Raw genomic sequence first — 25,922 nt, 5'->3', positions numbered from 1 at the left:
GGTGGTACTTAATATCCTCTGCCTTTTCTGCCTGCTGCTACTGCTTAACAGTACTTCTTTGCTTAACGTAACAGAGCATTCACCTTCATAGTGGTGTTGGAACACTATCCCGGGGATGCTTCAGAGCAGAAACCCCATAGGAGCACTCCCTCCCACTCTATGCAGGAATCTGTCTCATCCCACAGGGTACAAGGAAGAGTGTGTGATGGGTGATGTATGAAGATACAACAGAGATGGTGCAGAAGTGTGAGCCATTGCAGAGAAGCCCTCAGAATCCTGTTGTGACTTAACAGAGAAGTGCCGGAGAGAGTAATTTGCTTTGATTTATTCTGGCTCTTTTTGAACATACAGGGGAAGATTGGTTGTCCAGTGAGAGGAGGGAAAAGTGAGGAAAACTTGGTTTGGTTCAAATTGACAAAAGCAGGGAAATGGAGAATAAAGGCTGTCATTACATTGCTAACTTTGTTCTTGCCTGGAATGCCCTAAGCTCATCTGTCACCCCTGTAAAATGGTCCTTTACCAGCCTTAATACAGGCCAGTGCCTCACAAGTGAAGGCTGTGGGCAACCTGACAGTGATCAAAGAGAGAGGTTTCTTTTGTCAGCTGAAGCTGGAATTGTACTTTGTTTTAACAGAGAACGTTTTCGTGTTAATTCAGTTTCGCTGGGAGTTCAGTGTGCAGTTGCATCTTGGTCCAGCGCTACTGAAGATGCTGGGAGGGGAAAGAGGGCTTGATGAGAAAAGGAGTTGAAAATACTGAAAAATTCAGCCAAAGTGTTGGACAGCTTGGTCTGCTGAAAACTCTGGCTGCCTTGAAGGGGCTGGCAATGCTCCTGTTGAGTTTAGTAGAGCCAGGATTTTGCCCTATATATTTATTTTGATTTATGAAAAGATCAGTCATTGTGGTATCTGAGCACTGAGATACAGTATTTAGTTACAAACAATTATAAGAGTGGTGCCAAAATCTACACATGCATTATACTTGGAGATTAAAGAACAGAGAGCTTTGGTTGCATGTGCTTCTCCATTTGAATTTATTCTTTATCCAAAACACTGCCGACGTCTGTGCTGTTGGGCACAGAGGGGCTCCCGACTGAGACAAATCAGAAAGATTATGCTATGTAGTAAACAGCTATAAATTAATGGATTTTGCTGGGATGCCTGTAACTACCTCGGTTTCCCTGTTGGCCCCAGAGGAATTAATTAATTTCTCAGGGTTTAGCCAGCCATTGCAGGAAAGAATTTTAATCTTCTGCATTTTTTTAACCATAACTGGTTACCTTGCAATAACTCATACAGCACTGTGTGCTCTCCACTCTGATGCTGCATGACAATAATGTGCTGCAGAAGAAGGTTGATTGAGTTCAAGTGAAATCTATCCCAAGGAAAGAGTATCCAGAACAGCTGGTTTCATTTATATGTTTTATTTCTGAAGCTCATGAGCATTCCAGTGAGAGATGGTATAATTGATTTAAATCAAATTATGAAACACTATACTTTTTATTCTAAAATGCACTTTTCTGGTATTCAATTCTGTAATGTATCACTCACAGGTAATGCAGTGTGAGGCTCAAGAGGCTGAAAAATACTCGTTTCGGTCATGTGGTCTGTTGCTACATGTTCTTGCCTTGGAGCTGAAGCCAAGTTGTTGTTTGTAACAGAATCATCATATCATTAAGGAATTGAGGCTCTGTTGATTCAGGTGAGACACAAAACCTTATTCTTTCAATTTCTTGGTGATAGATGCACTGCTGATTTTTGGAGGAACATCTCTGTTCTTTGTGTTTCTTTTTTTTTTCCAGCTAAAATTAGAGACACACAGAGCAAATAAATGAGAAAGAACACTGGGGTGTTTTTAGAAAGCGATGGTGCTGGGCATTCATTGCAACACAGGTTAATCATCATTTTAAGAGGTTCAAAATTTTCATAGCATTTAATTGTTTGCTCAGTTGGCCAAATGTTTGCTGAAGTAGACGATCTCACAAGTCTGTTTAAAACTTGTTAGTGTTTGTTCTCCCTATTGAGCTGGCCAATTTAAACCAGATTTTATAGGGGTAATGAAGTTCCTATAAGTTTTCTGAAACCTGTTAGCTAAGTGGAAAGGATAGAGCACAACTGGTGCCACCACTAATGGAAAGCCTACAGCTGGATCTCAGTGCCTAGGTTTGGCTACCCAGCCTGGCTGGCTGGGAAAGACACATCTAGATGACATGCACGTACATGTGCAGCTCTCATCTAGAACCAATATCTACCCTCCTGTGTGGAGGCATGAAGGAAGGATCATCCGTAAGAGTTCAGCACATGAGTGCAGAAGAGACATGTCTTTCATAAACATCAAAACTCAGGATCAACTTTGTGTTTTAACACACTGCATGTGAATCTTACACAAATGTCAATGGGATGACACGCTTAAAAGATGTCTCTAACCTCACCATTTCCACTCCTTGTTTAAAGTAGCTGCTGGAAGATGTCTAGATGCCGTGTGCACTGACCTCACTGGCACTATGCCAGAGCTGCCTGTGAGTCATGCCCTCTGTTAAGCTGTAGTGCAGTAGATTTGGAGGTGATATTGCAGCCTGAGAAGCAATTGTACCTAGAGGGATATTGCTTCATCAAGGAATGGCTATTACTAGCTTTAAGGAGCTAGTCATTATGAAACACCCTAACAACAGATTTGTATTTATTTACTGGCAGCCACTGAACTTGAATGTGGATCTCTGAGCAGTGTCAAGTTTCAGAACTGCTGGTGATTTGCCATGGAGTCCAAGTGCCAGCTGGTGCACATATACATGGCAAGTCACCATCCTATATTTTCCGCTTCTGTCCCTCACTCCCTGCAGCAGCTACTGTGTGTCTGTGGGCTTTGGGCATTAGCTTGCTCACAGCTGTGTTGCTTGAATAGGCTGGTGAGCAAGCAGGAGATCCCAGAAGGGAACACTTGGCTTTAAAAAGCATTTTGCTAAAAGCTCTTAAAGCAAATGCTTTGCACATAGGACTAGCATAAGCTTGATGTGGTTTGAAGGACTTTTCAGTGTTCTCCTCTGTTTTTATTTTCCATTCCTGTAACAACTTTTCTGCCAGGCTATGTCCACCGAGGGCCAAACTTATGCTACATTTCACAAATGCTCAGTTTAAATGTGTTTGGAAACTTTTGCTTAGTCTTCTAATTGGAGTCCCTAGCAGCACTGATGTACCCAGATTCCTCTCACTGCCCCTCTTGATGACATTGGAGAAAATATTTGTCTTTGACAAGAGAGGTCTCTGCTCTCATTAGAGTCTCTCTCACTCTTAATCTGTGCTTATTTCAGGGGACATTCCAAATAGATTTCTTGGTGGTCTTAGGTATTCAGTAAACCTGTCTGCTTAGGAATAGATTAAAAGACTGGCTTTAAAACAGACGTCTGGAAGGGTATGAATAATCCTTTCTGATCACTATTTACACCGTCACTAGCTGGATTGGAACCGGTTTCCAGTTCAGCATCTGATTACCAGTACTTAGAGCTGTCTCACAAGGTCAGCGAAGTGGTATCATAAATGAAGTATAAAGTGTATCATATTGGTGGTTTAAAGTACAAGCCCACAGCACAGTGCAGTTAGTTGATGGGCCAGCTCCATTTATTTCAGCTATTAACTCACGCACACAGCTACTCTAAGTAATAATGCCATCAAATGTGGTCAACACAGACAGTTCATCCTGAAAAAGTGAGCCAGAAAAGGCATTAAAATGCTTAGTCTATGACATAGTTCCTTACTTTTGTCATTTTGACATTTATGTGTTGTATCATTGAGGCTTTAAAGAAAGAAGACCCAATTCCTGAAGCAAACTTAACTGAGATCTTCGGTTTATAAAGTTGCAGTCGTCTGGTTTGCATTTAATTCAAATTGACCACCTGTATGCTGTTAACCTCTGGAAGGTTACTGTGATCAGAGTTGTTGTTGTTTGTTTAGAAGTTTTGTAGCTCAAGGAAAATATTAGTAACCAGTTACTTAACCTATACTGTTTACTGATCTCATTGAACTTACAGATGTGGCTTTGCTGGTAGTGAAAACTGGGAATCATCTGGTGTCAGTAATAGCTTGCATTTATTTTTCAGACAGCAATAGGCTGAGCAATTAAAAGAATTCTTTTTTAATAAATATGATTGTCGTCTGTTGGCTATTTGTCTTAAATTTCAAAATTAAAAATGTAACTTAGTGGCAGTAGCTCTAAATGAGCCCAGATTTCACAGAGGCATGCTTGAGTTCTGAATGCTGCTGATTACACATGCAAACCCCCAGAGGTGCATGTGAAAACATACAAGAATTGCGGAGGCAATTTAAGTGAATAAGACAGATGCATTCCTATTAACATTCTCTGACCAGGAGTACTTAAACTGCTGTAATGAAACATTTTGCTAACTGAGAGCATTTAAAAATTAGGAATTCTTAAAAAATTTGACTTTTTTTAAAAAATGTGGTTTTTTTTCTTTTTTCTTTTTCTTTTAACCTTTGGAGTTCCATTCAGTTGAGAATTTTCTGCTTTCCTTTACAGCAAAGAATAGAAATTCACTTGCTTTAGAAAGTGTCATGCATTTCTTTGATTCTAAGAGGGAGAGCTTTACAGTGAATGCACTCAAAAGTGCCAAGAGTTGGCAACATGTCTATGCTTAATCCATGATTTTCCTGTTAGGTGGGCTGTCTACTTTCTTCTCAAGTCTCAAAAACTAGTGCATGTAGAAAATTTATTCCTTTTATAAACCCCAGCACTTTTCCAGAAACAGGGATATGGCCAACCTTCACTCCTGTGTAACAGCTATGGAGGTCTATTTGTTGCTAACATTTACCTGGGCCTGAAAGCAGAGACACTGTTACTCCTTCAAGCTTACCTTTTCCTCAAGAAAGAGCAAAATATCAGGAATTGGTGCCTCTTATACCTTGAGTTCAGATGTATCGTTATTCTTAGAAGAGCTTAGTACACAGACAATGCAGTAGGTATTTTCCAAATGGATGGCAAGTGTTTGGTTTTACTGCTAGTATGACCTAGCCTGCTCTGCTGGTATGGGCTGTCAGAAAAGCCTTTTCCTGTAGGGACTGATCTGGGGTAGAAGAAAAGAGGGATGAGTGTTATTCCTCCATTCAAAATTTTGAATTTTCAATAACAAATCAAAGGCCCAAAGCGGTTTGGTCTAAAATGCTAGAATTGTTCTGGAGACAGAATAGTCAGGTGTACCTGGGTTTACCTGGCACCCTGGTTGTCCTGACCACAGTGTGTTGGACCAGCTGCTTGGAGTACAGACTGTGGGAATATGTGAAGTTCAACCAAGGAGCACAGCACATTTGATGATGCCCGTTAGAAAGGGAATTTGGTTTCCAGCTGAAATTTAGGAGCACTCGATGTCAACATCTTCTTCAAAGAGACTATAAAGCTGAAACCCAAATATTCCATCAAAAAGCCATACAGTAAAACTTTCTGCCAACATACTCTAAACCTCTCTACTGCTTTATTGGGTTATTGTTTGTCTGTGTGGGTGTCTGTGGGGACACTCAAGCATGTGGATTCAAATGAGCTGTTCAAATAGATTAAACAACTTTAAACCCCTCTGTGGTCTTTGGAAGTGAATTAGATTAAAGTGAATTAGGGCTATTTTAATTCTGAATGAGTGAGTCCACATGGCTTAATATAGTTGTATATAGAAACCCACATTAAAATCACATCCTTAGTTAACTTGGATTGCTTCCCACGTAGATGAACCTATCCTGTCTATTTAGCAGTGCATACAGTGCTTGCTTCACCCATAACTTGCACTATTGACAAGCAAAGGTAGTAAATAAAAAATGATATAATTTTTCTGCTAGTATAAATGATTACACAAACAGTAGGCCAGCAATGTGTCTGGACTGCGATGTGTCCGGAGAAGGAAACTGAGTTTGAATAGCGTTTAGCTGTCATCATTGAAATCAGCAACATTTGGCTGAAGAAAACCTTCAGTGTTAATTCTGTAAGCTATAAATTATTACAAGGGTCTGATTCCTTGGCATGAAATGCAGTAGATAGATGGCAGAGAAATATTATTAATGGATAGTTTACCACATTCCTAACTGCCCTGACTTTGTGAGAATACTTTATATTACTATCTGGAATAGCAATACTAGGGATTTATTAAAATGACTGACTACTCATTGTTAGCTAAAATACCATACTATATTGGAAACATAAAGTATTCTGCATCAAAGCATGTAATATACATTTTTCCTTTTCATCCTTAATTTGATTATGAACTATTACTCTGCTTTGCCATAAAATAGCGAAGTTGTACATTTTGATGGTTTCTCAAATGCTGATGTTACTTTCTGCACAAATACTTCGTATCTTTTCAGCATAATTATTTACCAGCCATTTTGGGTTAATTATTGTCATTAACCATATGAGTCCTATGAGGGAATATCAATTAAAATATGCACAGCTGAACTTTCAAATGAGTAAATAATTTAGTTTTTGAAAATGACTGGAAACAGCAGGGTAACAGTCAAAAGGGGAACAATTATTTTAATGCTTATTTGACAAATGAGTAATTTTTGCAGCAAATTAGTTTCTTATTGTAGCACCCCTACTGGTAACAAGAGAGAAACTGTTAACATGAGTTTTAAAAATAAAAGCTGCTAAGTTATGCATGCAAAGTTAAGGAAATCATTTGTATGAAGAAAAGGTGATTATGATACACATTGTTAGCTGAAGAATGTTGCCATGGGAATCTAATTAGGGATATAAATCACACAGAATTATGTTTATATATAGGGCTGGATACATTAAAGCGGTATGCACATTTGTACATCAATTTTGTTCTTCATTATTGTACTATTGAGGAGAGACCCTCATTGCTCTTTTTTCTTGACCCCACTAAATACAGCAATTGAAAGTTAATAATTTGGTGGAATTGCTTATGAATAACAACAGCAAGAAAAGTTAACAAATGACGTGTGGAATTTCAGGTTTGAATATATGATATTCACTCATTTTCATAACAAAAAAAGAGTGTAGAAAAACTTTGCAAGGTGATTGAGGGTTGTCACTGGTTTGGGGGAAATTTCAATGTTCGCCTTGACTTTTTAGCCATGCTGTCCTAGGTTGTTTATGCAATTATTCAACAGAACAGGAAAAACTGGGAGAGACAGGGGAAGAAGTTAGAGAAAATATATAGAAACTAGAGCGATTAAAGATGTTTGAAGTGTTTTCGGAGCAATGAGAAGATTTTTCAGGGCCCACTATAGGAGTTAGAACAGAGGAAGAATTTCAGAAAAGATATCTTTTGTCTTTCTCTCACTCACATGCTCTTTTTAATTTCTGATTTTCATGTTTAGCCTGATTACTGCCTGAAGTCAGCAACAGTGCTGGCTGGTGGTTTCTCACAGCTATGATTTGAAGTGAGAAGGTAGTTTATAGTGAAACAGTGATCACCAAGGACAATTCAGAATTTCTCTTTGGCTTGAATGATTTATTTTTTTTCTTTTGATCCATCTATGGAGTGCCAAATTGTACTGACTGCTACTGAGAATTGTGGTTGAGAAACTGTTGGGGAAGGTTGCCAGACCTTTAAGAATACTGGAGCCTGTTGGGCCAGGGAGTGAAAATAGGGTAGTTCTGGCTATCTTACTGTGCATGGGGCCCTGGCATGGTAAGAAACTAAAAACAGGTCAGGAAAAAAATAATGTAAATTTACCTTTTTCTTTGCACACTGTTGACTAAAGTTGAGTGTGGAAACTAGCTGAAGCTTACAGCTCTAAATACCGTGACAATGAAAAACTAAACTTGTCACTTCTTGATAGATATTGGCAGTTCTGTCTCTTCTCACCAACTGACCAAATTTGGGATTTGACTCTGTTACCATCAAACATTTTACAGTCTGTCTTTTCTGGTCCAGAGTCACGTTTTGAGACTTGTCTCTAATTTGCTAGGGCCAAACTTTTTTTTATTACATCACCTCTGTGTAGTAATGGGGATTGCAGTTTACCCAGTGTGATCACACACATTCTGATGCCATCCACTAACATACATGTAATTTCAGGGTGTAGATATAGTGCTGGCTTCTTTGAAAAGCTGCTAGAATTGCAGTGTTTGCAAGCAGGTATTTCCTCACCAGAGTATATCTTCCGACAGAGGAGAAGAACAGCACAAGATGATGAGAATCATAATATTGTGCATCAGAGTTAGGACAGGGCTATTGAAGGCTGGAGCTGAGGAATGGCTATAAGCCAAAGAACAGCCCATCTGATCTGCTTTTAAGGAATCTTTCCTGGTTTTGTGTAAACATTTATTTTGCAGTAAGGCCTTTCCAAGACAGTTTCACCTTTTTTTGTTTGCTCACTTCTCCACAATGCTGTCTCCCACCTCAAGTCACCAGACAGTTTTTCCCTGAAATCTCACAGCACAGAAATTCCATAGGAAAACAGAATGATGTCATTTCAGTCAGACCATAATTTCCCAGCTGTTGGAAGAAGGCATATTGTGGTGTTTATTTCACTACTTATAAAGATTTGTGGTGAGGAGGGAAATATTTTACTTCCAAGATCATTGTTCAAGTAATTGAAACTGCTCATCTGTAGCTTGGTGCCATAGCTGGAGGAGGCAGAAGGGATGATGAGGGAGAGAGATTGTACGCATGGCATATAGGTAACTGTGTATGGAATCAAGCAATTTTTTTGAAGTAGTTTTTATGGTGAGAAGGAAAGACATGGAATGTGTATCCTTTCAGCATATCATAGCTGTGCCAGTGTGAACCTTTGGCATCTCCATGACTCGTTTTGCATTCAGTGACGCTTTGTGTGGGTCAAGCAAGCTCTCTTGATTGTGTCTCCAGTTGCCTTTTATATCCAGCATGGACAAAGCTTTCTCCTGAGCTGCTGACTATGCTCTAAGACAGAAATCTATAGGTGGTGGGAATTGTTTATTGTAATGTTGATCAATGTGCATTTGAAAAGCTCTTGGCAGAGATTTCCAGAGCCAGGAGCTGAGATACTGCTGAAAATGAAGTTCTTTGTAGGTTGCTTCAAAAAACACCCCACAGTCCTGAACCCTGGATTATCTTCTCTGTTAGTGTGGCAGAGCTGCATCATCCTATATGACTGGCCCTAATTTCCTCATGCATTATGAAAGCCCTTGTGCGTGGGGTAATCTAAAGATGTGTGTTCTCATCCTTGGAGATGTCCTCAGGCAAAAAGAGGAAGAGGAAGGCGGCAGGTATCTATCTGAGAGACTTCACATACGATACACTCATTTCACATTAGGTTTTAAGTAGAGTAGTGGAAAGTGGGGCTGTTCTAACACATGATATCTTTGAGTCAGGCGCTCTTAGTACTTCAGTCAGGAAATATTAACCAAGCTCACCCTTCAGCTTTTCTGAGCACTTCAGAATGGCTGGATGCAATAATGAACAAAAGGCTTTTGGATGCTGCTGTTGTTCATTTTTTCACTGTGTGGGTCCATTAAAGCATTGCTGCTTTTTGGGAACTCAGCTGGAAGAAGAAAACAGTCCTGGAAAAAATAACTGCATTATGTGAGACCACTGGCTACTGCTGAAATTGTGTCAGTTCGTAACACGTTAGGCAGGTTCCCTGTGCATCCGCTGCAAAGCTTCTGCTGACAGGACTTGAGCCCTAACAGTGAAGGCAGCCAACAACAGCAAGGAAAACAATAAAGCTGTGGGCTCACATATCCTGTGTGATCCTAGAGGCTGTGGGTAGTGTAACTTGGTAGGAGAGAAAATGACACTGGTAAAATATTCCCCTGATGCACGACGGAGCTTGTAAAGGCAACCGTTGGATCAAATGAGTGATTTCTTAGAGTGATCTTAGGAAAGATGTGTAGGTCAATGGTAGGCAAAATAGCTGCAAGTTTGATTTTGCCTCCCCCCCCCCCCCCCCCCCCCCCCCCCCCGTTTTCATTATGATCAATTGCATACAATTTGACTTCACTCCTTTCCCTTCTCTGCTTGCCTTTTGTGTCTTGCTTGGCACTATGCTTACCACTTGAAATGCCAGTTTAAGAGAATAAAAGTAGTCCAGCACAGAAACTTGTGGTTGCTGTACACACAGTAGTTACCCCTTTGAGGCTATCGGAGTGTGTACAGAAGCAGAGCTGAAGTTTGTCATCATTGATCGGGTTTAGAAATTAAAACAACCCCTTGAACTTGACACATAAATACACTCTCTTCAGCTTTTAACCCTGCTCCCCATTACCTCATCATATTTTACCATGAAGGAAACATATACTATAATGTATTCTTTGTCACATATGGTCCATGCCCTTATGTAAACTGCATTTTCAGTCCTCTTCCCATGCAGACGCATTACCCAACAGGCATTCCTCAGACATGCCAGTTAAGGCTTTACCGCTTAGCAAATCTATTGGATTAACGCAATTAAAGTAAAAGCACAGGACAAAATAAATATTCCCCAAAGAACCTTTAGGAGGATTTTGCCATTTCTTGGTTCGTAAGAGATGATCCCTCAACAGACACCAGGCTGGCCCAGTTTTTGTTTCTCTTATTTCATCTGTCCCAACGGAGCAAGAAAAATAGATCAGTGTATGGGCAACAGAAGAATGAGCAGCCTAGTATTATCTGTACTTTTTGATTCAGTCTGCAGGGAAAGCTGAGAGTCGAGGGAAGAGTCAGGGAACTTTGTGTTCAGCCAACTTCCAAAGCCTTTGGTGTCTGGCCAGCTTTGCGAAACTTAATTGTACGTTTGCACTGTGTGTTGCAATACCTTGGAGATTTGCAAAGTGGTTCTCATGTGTCTCTGTTGGGTGCTCAGCTACTCTAAACATTCTCATTAAATGAACATACAGCTCTCATGCTCACTGTACAACGTCCAGTACCCCATACTCACTGGCATGGTAGTCCCTTAGCTGTCTTGTAGCCTAAAGGGAGAGATGGAAGGAGGCTAAATTGCTCCATTGATCAGCCTAGAGCCTCCCTGAGGCATGTTTTTCTCTGAGGTGCTGCTATCAGCTCCTACTTACCCAGCAAGGAGGTAGCAGAAGTGGGTGAGAGCTGGTCATAGACGCCTGCCTCAGTGTTCTCTTCCAGAGTGCCCTGAGGCAACTTTAGCCATTTATCTAAGTTGTTAATACTTTCCTTGGAATCTTGCTGCAGCAGAATGATAATGCTGCTTTTTCCTTATAGAGACACTGCTGGCCATTTTTTTCCGCCACTTTTTAACTTTTTGGTCCAATTTGAGACTTTCAAGCTTGGAAATCTCCAGTGAGATTGGATCTGAGTGGGACTGGATTGATCTGTGCTACTGCCGGTACCTGTTTAGGGGAAAGAGAAAAAGACAAAAATAAGGCAAGCATTGAATTTATAGCACTCCAGATGTCAGGGAAATGAACATAAAAGTGCAGATGCCTTATAGTCAGGCAGACTGCTCAAATGTATGCAAATGGGTGACAAGTTTATGTGAATGTGAGTGAAAAGAAGAAAAAACAAGAGGGAAAAAATGCTTAAATAATCCCATTCTTATTTCTGTAAGTCCTGGGCATTGAGTTTGGTGAAAGTCGTGGTTGTGATGACCCAAAGAAGGCCAAGGCCTTGGTAAACATGTCCAGCTGGATAGACTTTAATTGGCCTTAATGTTCTTGGACATATCATTAAAGTAACATAAATTCATACCTTCTAAGTTATGGGGACTATTGATCAAGCTTTTCCTTGCACAGCAGTATTTAGATTATTCTGCAAATCATCTTCATGGGTAGCTATGAGAGTCGACTACAGTGTCTTCAGTTAGAGTAGCGTGAATGTATGGGATTTAAGTGAGAGCGGATACACTTGTACGTACATATCGCTTATGAGCTTCTGGGTTGTTTGGGGGTAACAAAACAATTCTCCCTGTCAAATGTGCTTTCCAACTTGTGTATTAATTATATCTGCCTCCCTGCAAACTGTTTAGAAGCATCTGGCATCTTTATCAGCATGTAAAGAAGCTTCTCCAGAGCATGAAATGCCAAAAGGAAAAGCCTCTGGGTAAGTCCTACCACAGATACTCAGAATTGAGTGGTGTGTGGCTGCAACCAGGTGAAGGAAAGAGCCAACAGTGACCAGTCTAAGGCATCCCTCTGAGCAAATCTCTCTTGATTTGCTTCATAGGTCTTTCTGTTTATGTATAAAAACAACTTAAATTATAGTTGTAGGCAGCCATAAGTTTAAGGAAAACTGATACAGTCTGAATAGTCTGCTGCTAACCAGATTGTGTGGGTCTGTGTCCAAACCCTATGTCTTTAGTCTGCTTGAAACATTGCTTAGTTTTCTGTATCCCTTTGGTTCAAATGCACAAGGCATTTCTGGATGGCAACTGCCATTAATGTTACTAAGCATAACTTGGATATGTTCTTTGTTCATCCAGGAAGGAAAAACCCTTCCATATACATAGTTCCATGATGCAATACTAGAACCTTTTAAAAAGTTATTAAACAGGTAGTAAAATTCCTTTACAAAATACACTTTGATTTGTACAATTTTTAGAAATGGCAGAGGACAAAACCACATCCTTACCCACAAACAAACCCACACCAAAAAAATTAAAGCCTTAATTTACAATAGCTGGGTTTTACTATACAGGAAAGGTGAGAAAAATAATACAAGTTATACAGCACACTTCTTACAAATACCAGCTCGTATGAGCTAACGCTGGCAGTTAACATCTTAGATTTCTTTCTCAGCAATAATCTACATCTGCAGAACTTATGGGCTGGGTTTTATAAAGTTCACAATTCAGAAATGTCTCTGTGCTAAAGGGCTTTGGCTCTCTAGCTCAGGGCAAATTTTATATGCTACAGTCTGTAGCCATCTTTGTTTCTAGGGAAGTATATGCATGGATCATGGATTAAAACGTTTTACTATGTGCCATGTGGGTTTTATTATCTGAATAGATTATATCCTAAACAGGTCAACTACCTCTGATTTAAATGCATGGAGAATGGGAACCAGCATTTATTCATGCAGAGGGTTTATCATGTGATACTGCAGCTATAGTTCACTCCCAGCCACCATCTGAAAGGGAGAGCAGGATACAGGGTATCTGAAGTCAACATCAAAATTAATCCCACTTTATTTCAATAGATGCAAGGACTGGTAGAAAGAAATAAGTCTAAGCAGCCATTGTAATGAAGAGAACTTGGTACATTCTCAGTTGGTCACAAACCTCTGAAACTCTGAACATGTTACAAATAGAAATGGGCTGGGCATATCTGAAATAGCAGGAGTTGTGGTAGGTGTGGAGTATTAGCTGGCTTGTAAGCAGCTTGGATGCCTGTTCTCCTCCAGACATGTCAGTTCACCACAATTGTTTGAATGGAACTGGACTGAATTGAATTAGTAAATCAGCAGAAAAGTAGAGAAGTGACAGGCTGGAATCAGCAAGGTCTCCACCTGCCCTCACAAGCTGAGGTCTGTGTCTTAGGTGTTTCAATACAGATATATGGAGGTATCTGGGCGGTATCTGGATAATGTTCGGATTTAGCTTTGCTGGACTCAGCTGCTTCTATGCATGCATGTGAGTGTGTGTGTATATTACACACATCAATGATGGTAAGGGAAGACATTCCATTCCCTCATATATAAGGGAAGGTATTATATAGACATTATAGTGGAGGTAGGTATAGTGGTGCTCTTGTTCTCATTCTTTTACCTTGCAAGACCCTCTCCTTGATGAAGACCTGTCTCTCCACCCGGAACTGTGACAGAGGACAGCAAGAGTATGGGAATCACTTAGTATAAATGCACCCCAAAAGTACAAGGTCAGGCATTCTGTACCTCTGCAGATGCTAGTGTGTGTTTGTGATTGTGTACAATGGGAAACATGAAAAGTATGGGCTATTCAGAAAATCAGAGGGGAAACGATAGAAGAACAAGTGGGTGTAATTCCTGTGGATGGAAACAGTTGTCTAAATGGGCCAAAAAAGAGCGGTAGTGTTACTACTACATATTTGTTGTTGCAATTAGCTGCTATTAAATATGTGTTTCGGTATTGAATTATTATTTCAGTAAGACCAAACTGACTAGCAATGCAACAGTTTCCAAACGGAAGTGGAGGGAAGCTATTTACTGATTTGCTTAAATCTCTGTTGAACAAAGTAGTGGAAAATACTCGGTAGGAAATAATAATCCGCTGGAAGGAAGCTGGAAGAGATTACATAATAGCGATAGTATTCACTTCTAGTCTTGTACCCTAGTTTTTGCTTATTTTTGTCTCATTGCAAGATAATGCGACAGTTAAATTTAATGTACCGATTTTGGCCGCACTTTCTAGAAAATAGTCAAACATTTCTTGTCCAAATTTGTGCACGTGACTATCCCAATACCCACACTCTTGCATCTCTTGAAGGTGTATGTCTCTTTCTGCATCGAGTTTCTAACAGACTATAGCATCTGTCTTTAAAAAGGGAGATGGGCTTGGGAATTGTGCACCAGTCAGTCCAACCTTGATATCTCAAAAGATACCAGAACAAATTATTAAGCAGTCAGTGTGTAAGCACCATCCAGATAATAAGGTGATAAAAAAGAGTCAACACATATTTGTCAAGAACAAATCATGTTAAACCAATCTAATTTCCTTCCTTCACAGGGAAACTGGCTTAGTGGATAAGGTGAAAGTGGTAAATGTGATACATCTTGATTTAAGCCAGGCTTTTGACACTGTGGCACATTGCAAGCTCATATGTAAACTGGGGAAATTTGGTCTGAATAAGAGGGGAGAGCCTGATTCTTTGAAACCCCATACTGAGAAAGTAGTTAACAGTGGGGCCCTGCTAAAAGGAGAATTAACTTTTGCTCTCAGAAGAGGGTTAACTGTGGACCTGGTTTCAGTCAATATTTTCGTTACTGACTTGAATGATGTAAAGTGAACGTGTAAAATTTAAGGAGGGCACTATTCTGAGAGGATACAGAAGTGCTTTAGAAGGCAGAATTAGAAGAACTAATAAATGTGATGCTTTGGAAAAAAAGTTATCAGCACAACAGCATTCAGATTATAAAATTGTGTCAGATAATCTGTAACCACACAGTAACTTGGCAGCAGGAGAGAAGATGGAGTTTTAGTTCCTGGCAAGTGGAACAGGAATAAAAGATGTGATAATTGCATTAAAAGAGCAACTTCCAGTGTGCAGCATGCGAGCAAAGCTGTTGTGTGCAAGACATTTCTGTTGAGTGCCAAGAAGTCAGAAGCTGGGGTTTTGGGTCTGGTTTTTAACTTCTTTTGAAACTGATGCAGAAAAATGGGATGTAATCCAGAAAAAATTACCCAAATGTTTCAAGACTTAAAAAATATGATCTGTGCTGAAAGATTGAAAGATTTGTCTGTGTTTGTCTAGAAAAGATGTGTCTGAGGGGTTATAAGGCTTCTAGGCAAGTGTTGTTAGAAAGCGGATACAGATCTGTCAGTCACCATGTCTGTTGAGCATAGGATCAGAAGTACTGTATTCTCACATGTGTTTAATAGAAGGCTCTCTGTAAAACCTACCTGAACTCAGATTTAGCAGATCAGTGCTTTACTTGCTCAAGCATGTGAAAAGTGTATCGCACACCTACCTCTCAGCAGTGCTGCTGACCCTGATCTGTGCTACTTGCTCTCTCTCCCCGGATCACCACTGTGTCTCTGAATTTAATATTGAAAGGTTCAGTGTATCTGTAGACTTACGTTCAGATGTCAGTGTTTTAAAAGCGGTGGAATTACCCAAGGTATGGATTAAAGATGTGAAAATAAATTTCGAGATTGGCTTCACTGGTAGCAAAACAAGGCTTTTGGTAGTTTAAAAAACATCTGTCTATGTAGGACTGTTAATCACTGGAATAAATTACCTAGGGATGTTGTAGACTCTCTTTTGAAGATTTTAGGAAGTTTGACAGACATCTGTCATGGCTGGAAGTAAACTTGATGCCACTTCTGGGTAAGAAGATAGACTGCATGTCCTCTTAAATTTCCTTTTAGTCTGACATCTGTATGATTTCTGTGACATAATGTTTTGCAACAATATAGTATATTTTATATTGCTTCAAAAAAGCACAGAATTGACATAATCCAGGCAGTTTTGCTTTATGATGAGAGATGAAAATATAGATATGAATTCATAAAAGTCTCAGAAAAATAAATGCCTGATCTGACTTTATAAATGAACATGGAAGGAATGATATGCTGGACAGTGATCCTTCAAAACAAAATTAGCTCAGTTCCTCGGTACTAGCTATCACAGGGCATTGATTATCTATCATGTCTCATTTGTGTGATAACATAAGAATTTAAATTGTAACCTCACCCAAAACAAACAGATGTGTTTTCTCTAGGTGTTAATCTCCCGAAGGCCGACAGTCTTGTAATGTAAACAGACCTCTGAGCCCCAGCCTGGTTAGCTCTGTATCAAATAAGCTGTATTGATATCCTGGGTCAAAACTTCCTTCAGGCAGCCTGAGGGCAGCAGCAGTCCAAATGCATGTGCACTGACACCTTTCCAGGGACAAGCCTCTCAGAGCTGGGCCCTTCGTTTATGATTTGTATTTTTTTTTATTTGTAAGATATGTTGTTATTTGACACACAAGGCTTCTGATGACTCTGCTGTTGCTAACTCCCATCCTGCTTCTGCAGGGAATGATTCCCCCCGCCCCAAAGAGAAAACTAAGGAAGAAAAGAAGTGTAAGGTTGCACAGAAACCCAGCTCTACTCCTTAAAACACACTGCTCTGAGAAAGGGTTCTTGAGCCTTGAGGTCTTGGAAAGAGCTCTGTCCTTTCGAAGGAGGAAGAGCTGAAGTTAGTCCTGCTGTCTGTGGGCTGTTCTGGTAAACAACGGGAGCCAGCTCTGCTGCACCTCCATCCTCACTTGGTGGCTTTCTCAGCTGCATCCTCTCTGTAACAGAGGAGCTGAGCCCAGCAGTGATGAACTTAATACGCAGTGAGTGTTAGACTGCCTGTTTGTTCTAATTCACTACTGTGTAGCCTCTGGTTCTTAAGCTGGAGTATGTGGTTCCTAAATTAGCGCTCTAGGGTGATCTGCTCCAGGTGCCCTCTAACTCTTTCAGGAGACCTCCTTCCATTGCTGACACGCTGGCAGTAGGAATTAGCTTGGGCGTTGTTGAAGCCTATTTTGGAACAATAATCCTGTAGCTGTAATCTTGTGCCCTTGCCAGCCTCTGCTTTCTGCCTTTTTTTGTGTGTGTGTGCTATGAGTGGCCTCTGAAGACAGAAAGGCAGAGGGCAGTCTTTGTCTTCTGTGCGAGGCTTGGGAGCTCCCTCTGCTCCACCCCAGCTGTTAATGCGTGGCACACATCCACTGAAAACAATAGCGACACAAGAGATGGCTGCGTCCCATGGGTGGCCTTTCAGGAGCAGGGAGATTATGAAAGAAAAACGCTGTTGTGCCCAACTTCCCTTGTGTACATGCTGCTACCAAAAGCTTCCCCTATGAATCCCTTTTCTTCAGAGTCGAAGCCAAATCCTGCTGCAGTCCATAACCAGAGGAGGATCCCGCTGACTTCTACAAGGGACTTGTCTGAGGGTGGCATGAAATGGCTCCCAAACAGCAAATCATTTTCGCTCCCCTCTTGTGAAAATGCTGTGTGCTCCTCTGCTAATATGGACTATGCCCCTGTGCCTGAATTTCCCAGGGCTTGGTAACCCTTTGCAGTCTGCTAATCCTGGTGGTGGCTTGTCTGCCCCCAGCCGAGGCAGAAAGACAGCGTGGGTGGAACGCCCCAGGACTCAACACCAGCATTCATGGACCTGGCCCCTGCTACAAAGCTTTACCATGGCTGGACGTAGCCGTGAGCTGCAGCTGCTAGAGCCAGTGCTGAGCACGTCTTCACATTGTCTATGTATTCACAGGCAAATCCCAGGAGGGCATTACTTAAAAGTAATCTGGATGAAGCCCCAGAATAGTCTTCTGGAGAGGAAGCTCCTCTTCCTTGTGTGGAAGAGGAGAGGGTTGCCCTCCACCTTCCCTTCCCGAAGGACAAGGTGCAGCATTGCTTGCAGAGGGTAGTCGCAGGGCTAATTTAATCCAGCAACTGGACTAAACTGATGCATCTACCTGTTTGCTGTAGAATGTAATTATATCTTTGGATCCCAAAAGTGGTGTGTTGGGGACTTTCTGTATTTGTCATATCAATTCTGTGTTATTTTAATAAGTCTTTATTCTCAATTCAGACTGCTTATAAGCCCTGAAGAAAACCTCCATGACCTACACAAAGATCGTTTATATGAAGTTTAAGGAAAATCTTTGAAAGATTTGACCTAAAAAAGAGCTTGCACTTGACTTTATTACATTTAATAAATACTCCACACTTAGTAAAGTGCTCTTGAAGTAACAGAAACCACATGTACTATCCCACACAGAAATGACATCAAAATTCAATTTCTGCATGGTTTTGTGTAGATGAGTTCACTGTGACTAAATGCAACCAGCCTCCTTTTCTGCTGCCCAACTGTATTCAGAGCTTACCAGTCAGAGTTAACCTCATGATATGTTCCCTAGGAGGGAATGGCTGAAATGCTGCAATGGTGACATAATGAGGCTACAGGTGAGAACAAACCAGGGATCCATCCTCAGACTTTGCCAGATGCAAAAAAAAAAAAGTGCCTGTTGCAGGCAATATGCTCTGTGTGACAGGACTGGCAAATATAATAGCAATATTCAGACCCAGTGCTCTTGCATTTCAGTGTCATTCATGCACCCTTGCAGACTATTGAACTCTTTCAGATTCTGTTTTTTTCCTGATCCCTCTCAGTTGAATGAGCTGTACAGGGCATTTTGGGCAAATAGATCCATCTTTTCAGATGTTTGCATCCTGTCTTAGGGCCAGGGAGCATGCGCAAGGGTCCCTGGTGGTGGCAGCTCTTCTGGGAAGACTTCTCTAAGCCGTTGGTAAAGTGACACTTGAATCTTTACTGAGGCACTCGGGTGTGAGGCCTACAGTCCTCATCTCCAGCGGTAAAAGAGCCTGAAGGTGTAGTGTTCAAATCTTGTTTGTCACACCTGCAAGCACACTCTTCTAAATGAAATTTTCTTTGCACTTGCTGTCTTCTGAAACAGATGTGATTTATTCCCAGGGAGAGAAAGTTTTAAAAGAGAAATTGCACCTTGAAAACCGTTTTTTTTTTTCTTTCTTTTGGTGATGGTGCTCTTTGTCATTTGTAGACGTGAATAGCTTGTTTAGGTCTGGAGTCTTCCATAACCCCACATTAGTACTTGCCTGTGATATCAGGTGTGTAAAAGCAGTCTGCCTATTATACCGTGAGCTGTGATTGAATCCTTTATTTATGATTTCTGCCCCACATTACATTAATTAGAATGCAAATTAAGGGTTTCCTGGAAAGCTGCTGTTTACTTCTGTCATACTTTACATGTTTCATTAGTCTTAGGACCCTGACACAGTTAAGTTATGTCAATTTAACAAGTTGTCTGTCAGTGAAGCCATTGTAATTGTACGTATGCATGTACATAGGCTTCCTGGGCTGCAGCATGATGCAGCCTCTGTTTCACCTCCAGTGAGAGGCATTTAAGCTGTATTATCCTGACTTGTGTAATGTGCTGGGGGTCGGTTAATGAGAGCTTTATCGAACTGCATCTGAGCCTTTAATTTGCACTTAAGTTTCTGAATGTTCCTTTCCAAGATGTTTTTAACTAGGGGACCCAATTTTCAGTAGAGAACAGGTTTCTTTGGCCAGCACTCTTGATAGTATCTGTGATTAGTCCATATCCCGTACTAGTTGGACAGTAAGGCGTGTTGTGACTGATTAGAGCATAAAATACAGGTTTGTTTTGTTTTGTTTTGTTTTGTTTTGTTTTGTTTTGTTTTGTTTTGTTTTGTTTTTTCCTAACCACACAATTTAACACAAGCTGCCTTCTCCTGGTTACCAGCCTCTTGGTAGCTGACTGTCACTTGAGGGAACTGGCCACCTTCAGTGCCTCTCTAGGTCCTATGGCATCTGCTGAGGTTTGACAGCATGGCTGGACCTCTTGCATGAGGCTCCCTGGCATGGACCCACATTGCTCCACAAAGGCTGGTGTCCTGCATGGAGCATCTCTTGTCTCTGCTTCCTATAGTTGTACAAAATGCAGAATTGGTAAGTATTGTTTCTGTTTTCTAAAATATTGGGAATAATGTCACTTTGGAGGGAAATCTGTTTGAAAAATAACCACTACTTTCTCAACCTTTCAAGGTGCTGTGATGAAAGACTTATTTCTGAGTGTGCTTAAGCCCTGGAGGACAAATTTTCACACAAGTTGCTCTGAAGGAGCTTACACCAAAGTAACTAAGAGTTTGGCCCCTGGCACTGTTATTTTCCTCAGCCAGCTCCCACAGTGACAGAAGGGAGTGGAGGGAAGTAACCTATCCCATTTCTGTTTGAAAATATTTAGCTTGAGTGATGTGAAGATTTCAGTAGATCTGTGACAAGATCAAAGACTATAAATTATTTAACAGTGGTTCTACTTTTGTGGAATTATTTAAAGTATCATAATTGCAGCTCAGCTTCCCAGCCTTCATTTTCAAGTCTGGAATTCTGTTGGGAACTATCATAATCACTGAAGAGTATAATATTACAGGCTGGGTATAAAAATATCTTTTTAATGACTAGCAAATTAGTGAAATGTCTTGACCTGAATCTAGACCAAACAGAAGGCAGTGTTTTTATGGAGGGGGAAGAAAGACTAAATTGTCACCACATTGTTATTCTTGTTAAATTTTCCCCTACTTAAAATGTCAGTTGATTAGATAAAATTTGTAACACTGTGCATCAATGCAAGTGATGAATGGCTGTGTGTTACATAGTATCTTGGCATTTCTGCACTTTTGTTTTCCTTTTAATACTAGCATGCTCATTCTGTGACTGAAACTTGGAAAAAGAAAGACTATTCATTACTTTAGTACTCTGTGAACAATAGAGATCATGAAAGGCATTGCAGGGAACTCCTCTGTGTGTTGGCTCTTCAAGAAGCAAGATGAGCCCTTGGAGGGTTTTCTCATAAGCTTCAAGTAATTGTTGTGTGCATGATTTGCCTGGCAAAACTCTTTGTGTCTGACTTAAATATAATCTAGAAGAGACAGGAGTTTTCCACTCTGTACTGTGTGATTCAAAGCATTAACTGAATCTCTATTTACTGAGGAACACAATTTATCCTCCAAATTCTAGTTTGCAGATGAGCTAAAGGAAACTGAGCCCTTGTGTTCCTGTGTGCAGCCTGGTATCAGCGGTGACATTCTCAGTTTGAGCAGTTTTGACCACATAGTAAAGATGCCATTCAGGTCTCTGCAGATGAGGATTCTGTTCCAAATTACGTTGTCATTTTCCACCATAATTTGGGACAAGTCACTGTTCTGGTTTGAGCTAAATTAGAATCAATTTTCTAACTTGTCAGCGAAGCCTCAACTAAGTAACTTCATCTTCTGAAAGTTAACTGCATGTTTTTTGGACTGTGTTTCCCTCTAGAAGTGATAACGTAGAGCATTGGTGTTTAGAAAGGCCATAGCTTATATTTACTCCTATAGAAACCAAGACCATCCTCACAGTTGGTTGAATGCCATAAGTGAAAGGGTTGAAAAGGGGTCGCACCTGCAGGGGGGAGTGGACAGGACAGGTGACCCCAAACTGACCAACAGATTTTTCCATGCCACATGTGTCATACTTGGCATAAACTGGGGGATCATGAGGGCCAAGGTCTCTTCTTTGATGGCCAGCATCCAATGTAAACCTTGTCTGTCTTTTTGCCCCAGTCCTGGATCTGTGCTTTCCTGGATCCAGTGCAGATAGATTGACTGCTTTTGCCTTTGTGTTATGGTATAATAGATATTCTTGGGAATGAGACCACCTTAGTGTCTGTAACCCTGAGCACCAGACCTGTACTTCAAAATGAGCAACAGGAGACCAGAGATGAAATGATGTGGGAACAGAGGTGGTCTCCTTTCCAAAAACAAATGAGAAATTTGTTCAGCACCTGGCTCTAATGAATGTGATTAGTCTTTTATTAATAAAAGCATGAAGGAGTTTAATAAATTCAGTGAAAAAGACTGTTATCCTGAGACTTTGTGTCCTAGAAGGACTTGCATTGCAGGTTGGAGGTCATCTACAGCAAGGTTACACTCAATACCCGCATGTATTGTGGATGTACATCAGATTAGCAATGTCTCCCAAAATACAAACACAATGTGAACAATTCTTTTTTTACTGGCAAATTTCATCTGCTAGATATCAACCTAATTTTCTCCAGTGACACAAAGCAGACTTCATCCTCACTATGTTGAGTATTTTGTTAGTCTGTATACAACCTAGTGCTATGGCCCAGCTACTCTTTCAGGGTGTGTGTTGACATGCACTGGGGATCTGGAGTCTCCAAAGCATTTAGGCAAGATTGTATTGCTGTGCAGCCATTTCTTTCACTTCTCCACACTGAATTATGTCCTCCTGCTCTCTGGAAAGGGAGTAGAAATGTGTTGCTTGAAGAGATTACTCATTCTATTACAGTTTCTTGCTGCAGTTGTGCTGACTGATCAAGAAGGGCTTAGGAAAGAACACGAGGAGAATGATCAGAGATCTGGAAAACCTAGAACAGAATTTCAGTCTAGTTAGTTTATCCAACACCATGACCTAATGATATCCCAGATGTACTTTGAAGGAAGAGTTTTGTGATTAGTGGATGGCTTTTCCCTCTTGACAAAATAGGAAATGAGGTGCTTTTGGTATTTTTTTGTTTGTTTTTTTTTTTTGAGTTGGAAGAGTGATTAACCACTGCTTTCCTGGATATATGATATCTTCATCACTTCCAGTCTTTAAGAGTTAAGCTTTTTATTTCTGGTGTCAGGAGTTGAGTTTATGACCTTGTGATGGCAGGAGCTGATGTTCAAGCAGACTTGATGCTTGCAATTGTATATAACTGGCTGCAGTGACCTTTCTGCCCCCTTCCAACACTGCATCTCTCAGCCTGTGTTTTCAAAAAAACACCCTCCTTTGATTTTCAACATGAATGAAAGTTTGAATGAAGCAGCCACTGAGCTAAGTTTTTCCAGTATAAGACGACAGATAGTTATCCACAACATAAGAAGGATATGGAACTGTTGGAATGGGTCCAGAGGAGGGCTATGAAGATGAACAGCGGGCTGGAGCATCTCTGCTATGTGAACAGTCTGAGAAGGTTTGGGTTGTTCAGCATGGAGAACAGAAGGTTCTGGGGAGACCTTATAGTGATCTTCCAGTACTTGAAGAGGGCCTACAAGAAGGCTTGGGAGGACTTTTTACAAGAGAGTGTAGTGACAGGACAATGGGGAATGGCTTTAAATTGGACGGGCGAAGTTTTTGACTAGACATTAGGAAGAAATTCTTCACAATGAGGATGGTGAGGCACAGGAACAGGTTGCCATGGGAAGCTGTGGATGCCCCATCCCTGAAAGTGTTCAAGGCCAGGTTGTATGGGGCCTTGAGCAGCCTTGTCTGGTGCGAGGTGTCCCTGACCTTGGCAGGGGGTTTGGAACTGAATGATCTTTCAGGTCCCTTCTAACCCAAGCTATTCTGTGATTCTATGGTACATAATCCTTCCCATGACCACAAAGCTGTGACTCTACAAACTCGGCTTGATAAGTGGATGTTGCTCTTCAACTGAAGAAGCTCCAAACCTCTTGCTTTACTGGGAAGATTTTGCCAGTAACTCCCTTAGCGAGGCTGTGCTGTATATAAGCAGGCTTTGGAAAGCTCCCAGATACATTCTGTACTGTACAGGGACTAGACAGCAGTGAAATCTCATCTAGTGTGTGCCCTGGAATTACTACTCATCCCTCTTTATAATAAATGAGTGCTATTTAGCTACAGTCTTTCGAAAGCTGTAATGTACCGGCATCCTGGAGTGCAAGAGTCCTATCTTAGATGGCTACATTCAAAACATACCCTAGGGACTGTTAAAGAAATTTATAATCATCCCTTTAGAATCCCAGGATTAAATTCTAAGTGGCAAGCAAATAAATAAACAATGCTTCTCCCTAATGCCTATTTATTTACTGTAGATCAATGGAACATTCAAGGATGAAATTGGTTTTCTTAGAGGATTAAAAAAATGTTTAAAATAGGCTTTATTATAAGAATTAGTATTGTGGATTCTGGAAAGGTGAAGGGTTAGTGTAAGCCAGGTTATCATAGATTGTTCCTGTCTGAAATAAGCGTTTAGGGGTAGGAGAAGAGAAATGAAGTTAAAGGACACCTTGTTTTGGTTCATCAGTTTGACACCCGACTAAAAGGAGTCTCTGAAATTGCCTGCTGTTGCTGGAAAGTGGGCAAATGATGTGGAAATGTGTGCACCAGAAATGAATTGACATACTGTGTTGTGCTGGCACATGTAATTGCAATACCCGTTTGGGGCAGATTGTAACAGGTCCTGCTGTTTCCCCTCCTCTTGGGCTGGGTCCAGAACAGTGGATGACATCTGTGTGCATAAGGGTAACCTCAGCAGAAGCAGAGCCCAGCTGCTGGACTGCACTTTCACTCTTGCCTCCTCTGACCAACATATGTGTGAGTATGAGGCAGAATTCTCCTGCTGTTAGACTAGGCTATGACTGTTGATACTGTTTTCCTTCTCTGGCTTTTCCCTGGACCCCTAATCTGTCTGAGTTTGGAAGGGAACAAACAAATTATTTTGATTTTGTTTTACCAAAAGGAAGAAGAATAGCAGGAGAGGGGGTTTTAGGGCTGTTTACTGAAGTTCAGAATAGTTTGGAGTGCTGTGGTTTAAGGCAATGGTTGCTGCAACCTCATCAAAAAGCAGGGCACTCTCTTTTCATCTTTGGGAAAAAAAAACAAAAAACCAAAAAACCCAAACCTTGAAAAAAAACCAATATTGGCACCCACAGAATGAAAGAACAGTCAATGCAGTGTAGAAAGCCAGAGCTGTCAAACCATAACAACAGTAAATGTCCAGGTGAACTGAAGATTTATGAAATGAAAATCTAATCTTGAAAATATATTGTGCTTGTCTAGGATGTTTTTTTCCTTCTTTCTCTTTTTAATTGTCCATGGTTTGAGTGTCAGTGTTGTCGAAGGCTAACAGTACTGAAGCTCTCTTGACCAAGATCTTGATTTTAAATGTTGTCTGTACTGAAGAAAGCAAAGTGTATTCTCTGTATGATATGCATTGAATCTATATGGGTGTATATAGGTTCTTTAGGAGCTTCTCTGTATACTGCATGCCTCTTCTATACCCTTCCATTTTTGTTTTCTCTGCAGTGCCTGCAAATGTCCTTTTATTTAAAGTCCCATTTCTACTGTGAACCTCATCCAAGCTGCTTGTTTTGATGCTGTGATGAGATTATCATCTGGACGGTTCACTTTCAAGGCTGCAAAATCCTCCCCTTAAAGCTGTGTCTGTACTGTGATTTCATAGTGCACAGGCAGTAGAGTACACAAGTTCGCACCAGGAATTGTTGTCCTTTCAAGATAAGGGAGAGCTTGTCATTCAGTTTTGCAAAAGCAGTAACAACTTTTGATGATGGCAGGTCAAGAAGAAAGGTTCCTTCGGACTTTCATAAGATGGACATTGAGCTGCTGGAGCATGTTCTGAGAAGGGCAGCGAAGCTGGTGAAGAGTCTGGAGCACAAGTTTTATGAGGAGCAGCTGAAGGAACTGGGATTGTCTAGCCTGAAGAAAAGGAGGCTGAAGGGAGATCTTGTTGCTCTCTACAACTGCCTGAAAGGAGATTGTAGTGAGGTAGAGGCTGGTCTCTTGTCCCCAGCAACGGGCAATAGGATGAGAGGAAATATTGTCAAGTTCTGACAGGGGAGATTTAGATTGGATATTAGGAAAGATCTCTCCACGGAAAGGGTTGTCAAGCACTGGAACAGGCTGCCCAGGGAAGTGTACCTCATCATCCTTGGAGGTATTTAAAAGGTGTGTAGATGTGATGCTTAGCGACATAGTTTAGTGGTAGA

The 25,922-nt window shown here is 40.8% G+C and overlaps 1 long non-coding RNA gene across 7 annotated transcripts in view; it reads left to right on the top strand.

Moving 5' to 3' along the window:
* The first annotated feature begins 1,562 nt into the window (after positions 1 to 1,562).
* LOC128851810 (uncharacterized) overlaps positions 1,563 to 25,922 on the top strand; it is a 126,620-nt gene continuing 102,260 nt past the window's right edge. For 3 of the 7 annotated variants that reach the window (XR_008449290.1, XR_008449294.1, XR_008449289.1), the window contains exon 1: positions 24,437 to 24,510. This is a non-coding gene — a long non-coding RNA (uncharacterized LOC128851810). Of the gene's footprint in view, positions 1,702 to 24,436; positions 24,511 to 25,922 lie in introns of those variants that run through there. The other 4 variants (XR_008449295.1, XR_008449293.1, XR_008449292.1 and 1 more) reach the window with 4 other exon arrangements.

This window comes from Cuculus canorus, chromosome 3, assembly GCF_017976375.1.
Source record: "Cuculus canorus isolate bCucCan1 chromosome 3, bCucCan1.pri, whole genome shotgun sequence".
NCBI lineage: Eukaryota > Metazoa > Chordata > Aves > Cuculiformes > Cuculidae > Cuculus > Cuculus canorus.
Note: the sequence above shows the minus strand (reverse complement) of the source record. Positions and strands in the feature narration are given on the sequence as shown.